The sequence below is a fragment of the Rhipicephalus microplus genome, unplaced genomic scaffold, assembly GCF_043290135.1.
Source record: "Rhipicephalus microplus isolate Deutch F79 unplaced genomic scaffold, USDA_Rmic scaffold_54, whole genome shotgun sequence".
NCBI classification, from domain to species: Eukaryota; Metazoa; Arthropoda; class Arachnida; order Ixodida; family Ixodidae; genus Rhipicephalus; species Rhipicephalus microplus.
The window spans coordinates 2,029,407-2,033,777 of record NW_027464627.1 but is presented as its reverse complement, the minus strand read 5'-3'; positions in this window follow the sequence as shown (position 1 = coordinate 2,033,777).

Genomic DNA, 4,371 nt, shown 5'->3' with positions numbered 1-4,371 from the left:
CATTACAAGTTGGGAACTGCGATATCTAATGTGAAAGGGCTTGCAAACGTCGTTAGGTTAGGTTAGGTAAGGTGAGGTTAGGTTACGTTAGGTTAGGTTTGGTTAGGTTAGGTTAGGTTAGGTTATGTTAGGTTAGGTTGGGTTAGGTTAGGTTAGGTTACGTTAGGTTAAGGTATGAACCGTCGTAAAACCGCAATAAACAATGTCACTTAGTGAGATGCAGTGTTTTTAACCTTTACAAGTTGGGAACTGTGATATCTAATGTGAAAGCGCTTGAAACCGTCGTAATGTTGTAGAAAGCAATGTAAAGTAGCGAGTAAAACGTTTTCTAACGATAGAAGTGCGAAGGTCATGTTAGGTTGAGTTATGTTAGTTTAAGCTAGGTAGCGTCGTGAAACTACCAAAAACAACGTCATCTGACGAGATAGTGTTGTTTTATTGCGAGTACGAAACTGCGATAGGTGAAATGTTGTGAAAGCACACAAAACGGCATGAACAAGCCAAATACTGCGTGTTGTACCGTTACAAGTGCGAAACTGCTATGTTGTCTCGTTAAAGCGCATGCAAGCATCGTGAAACCTTAAAGAACGATGTCATTTAGCGAGATACAGCGTTCTGTACTGCAATAAGTTGGTGAAAAACTGTGAGGTTATGCAAATATCCTAATTGTGAACGAAACAGTGTAATAGAGCGTTTTTTAATACAAGTGCGAATGTTAGGTTAGGTTAAGATATGAACCGTCGTAAAACCGCATTAAACAATGTCACTTAGTGAGATGCAGTGTTTTTCACCATTACAAGTCGGGAACTGCGATATCTAATGTGAAAGCGCTTGCAAACGTCGTTAGGTTAGGTTAGGTTAGGTTAGGTTACGTTAGGTTAGGTTAGGTTAGGTTAGGTTAGGTTTGGTTAGGTTAGGTTAGGTTAGGTTAGGTTAGGGTATGTTAGGTAAGGTTTGGTTAGGTTAGGTTAGGTTAGGTTGGTTTAGGTAAGGTTAGGTTAGGTTAAGATATGAACCGCGCTAAAACCGCATTAAACAATGTCACTTAGTGAGATGCTGTGTTTTTCACCATTACAAGTCGGGAACTGCGATATCTAATGTGAAAGCGCATGAAACCGTCGTAATCTTGTAGAAAACATTGTAAAGTAGCGAATAAAACGTTTTCTAACGATAGAAGTGCGAAGGTTAGCTTGAGTTATGTTAGTTTAAGCTATGTAGCGTCGTGAAACTACCAAAAACGACGTCATCTAACGAGATAGTGTTGTTTTATTGCGAGTAATAAACTGCGATAGGTGAAATGTTGTGAATGCACACAAAACGGCATGAACAAGCCAAATACTGCGTGTTCTACCGTTACAAGTGCGAAACTGCTATATTGTGATATTCCCGTTAAAGCGCATGCAAGCATCGTGAAACCTTAAAGAACAATGTCATTTAGCGAGATACAGCGTTCTGTACTGCAATGAGTTGGTGAAAAACTGTGATGTTATGCAAATATCGTAATTGTAAACGAAACAGTGTAATAGAGCGTTTTTCAATACAAGTACGAATGTTAGGTTAGGTTAAGATATGAACCGTCGTAAAACCGCATTAAACAATGTCACTTAGTGAGATGCAGTGTTTTTCACCATTACAAGTTGGGAACTGCGATATCTAGTGTGAAAGCGCTTGCAAACGTCGTTAGGTTAGGTTAGGTGAGGTGAGGTTAGGTTACGTTAGGTTAGGTTTGGTTAGGTTAGGTTAGGTTAGGTTATGTTAGGTTAGGTTGGGTTAGGTTAGGTTAGGTTACGTTAGGTTAAGGTATGAACCGTCGTAAAACCGCAATAAACAATGTCACTTAGTGAGATGCAGTGTTTTTCACCTTTACAAGTTGGGAACTGCGATATCTAATGTGAAAGCGCTTGAAACAGTCGTAATGTTGTAGAAAGCAATGTAAAGTAGCGAGTAAAACGTTTTCTAACGATAGAAGTGCGAAGGTTATGTTAGGTTGAGTTATGTTAGTTTAAGCTAGGTAGCGTCGTGAAACCACCAAAAACGACGTCTTCTAACGAGATAGTGTTGTTTTATTGCGAGTACGAAACTGCGATAGGTAAAATGTTGTGAAAGCACACAAAACGGCATGAACAAGCCAAATACTGCGTGTTGTACCGTTACAAGTGCGAAACTGCTATGTTGTGACATTCTCGGTAAAGCGCATGCAAGTATCGTGAAACCATAAAGAACGATGTCATTTAGCGAGATACAGCGTTCTGTACTGTAATAAGTTGGTGAGAAACTGTGAGGTCAAGCAAATATCGTAATTGTGAACGAAACAGTGTAATTGAGCGTCTTTAGATACAAGTGCGAATGTTAGGTTAGGTTAAGATATGAACCGTCGTAAAACCGCATTAAACAATGTCACTTAGTGAGATGCAGTGTTTTTCACCATTACAAGTTGGGAACTGCGATATCTAATGTGAAAGCGCTTGCAAACGTCGTTAGGTTAGGTTAGGTTTGGTTAGGTTAGGTTAGGTTAGGTTATGTTAGGTTAGGTTGGGTTAGGTTAGGTTAGGTTACGTTAGGTTAAGGTATGAACCGTCGTAAAACCGCAATAAACAATGTCACTTAGTGAGATGTAGTGTTTTTCAACATTACAAGTCGGGAACTACGATATCTAATGTGAAAGCGCTTGCAACCGTCGTTAGGTTAGGTTAGGTTAGGTTAGGTTAGGTTAGGTTAGGTTAGATTAGGTTAGGTTGGGTTGAGTTGGGTTAGGTTAGGTTAGGTTAGGTTAGGTTGGGTTAGGTCAGGTTAGGTTAGGTTAGGTTACGTTAGGTTAGGTTAGGTTACGTTAGGTTAGGTTAGGTTAGGTTACGTTAGGTTAGGTTAGGTAAGGATAATTTGGTTAGGTTAGGTAAGGTTAGGTTAGGTTAGGTTAGGTTGGGTTGGGTGTTGTTGGGTTGGGTTGGGTTGGGTTAGGTTGGGTTAGGTTAGGTTAGGTTACATTAGGTTAGGTTAGGTTAGGTTAATTTAGGTTATGTTAGGTTAGGTTAGGTTACGTTAGGTTAGGTTAGGTCAGGTAAGGTTAGGTTACGTTAGAATAGGTTAGGTTAGGTTAGGTTAGGTTAGGTTAAGTTAGGTTAGGTTAGGTTAGGTTAGGTTAGGTTAGGTTGGGTTGGGTTGGGTTAGGTTGGGTTAGGTTAGGTTAGGTTAGGTTGGGTTAGGTTAGTTTAGGTTAGGTTAGGTTAGGTTAGGTTGGGTTGGGTTGGGTTAGGTTAGGTTAGGTTAGGTAAGGTTAGGTTAGGTTAGGTTAGGTTAGGTTAAGGTATGAACCGTCGTAAAACCGCATTAAACAATGTCACTTAGTGAGATGCAGTGTTTTTCACTTTTACAAGTTGGGAACTGTGATATCTAATGTGAAAGCGCTTGAAACCGTCGTAATGTTGTAGAAAGCAATGTAAAGTAGCGAGTAAAACGTTTTCTAACAATAGAAGTGCGAAGATCATGTTAGGTTGAGTTATGTTAGTTTAAGCTATGTAGCGTCGTGAAACTACCAAAAACGACGTCATCTAACGAAATAGTGTTGTTTTATTGCGAGTAATAAACTGCGATAGGTGAAATGTTGTGAATGCACACAAAACGGCATGAACAAGCCAAATACTGCGTGTTCTACCGTTGCAAGTGCGAAACTGCTATATTGTGATATTCCCGTTAAAGCGCATGCAAGCATCGTGAAACCTTAAAGAACAATGTCATTTAGCGAGATACAGCGTTCTGTACTGCAATGAGTTGGTGAAAAACTGTGATGTTATGCAAATATCGTAATTGTGAACGAAACAGTGTAATAGAGCGTTTTTCAATACAAGTACGAATGTTAGGTTAGGTTAAGATATGAACCGTCGTAAAACCGCATTAAACAATGTCACTTAGTGAGATGCAGTGTTTTTCACCATTACAAGTTGGGAACTGCGATATCTAATGTGAAAGGGCTTGCAAACGTCGTTAGGTTAGGTTAGGTAAGGTGAGGTTAGGTTACGTTAGGTTAGGTTTGGTTAGGTTAGGTTAGGTTAGGTTATGTTAGGTTAGGTTGGGTTAGGTTAGGTTAGGTTACGTTAGGTTAAGGTATGAACCGTCGTAAAACCGCAATAAACAATGTCACTTAGTGAGATGCAGTGTTTTTAACCTTTACAAGTTGGGAACTGTGATATCTAATGTGAAAGCGCTTGAAACCGTCGTAATGTTGTAGAAAGCAATGTAAAGTAGCGAGTAAAACGTTTTCTAACGATAGAAGTGCGAAGGTCATGTTAGGTTGAGTTATGTTAGTTTAAGCTAGGTAGCGTCGTGAAACTACCAAAAACAACGTCATCTGACGAGATAGTGTTGTTTTATTGC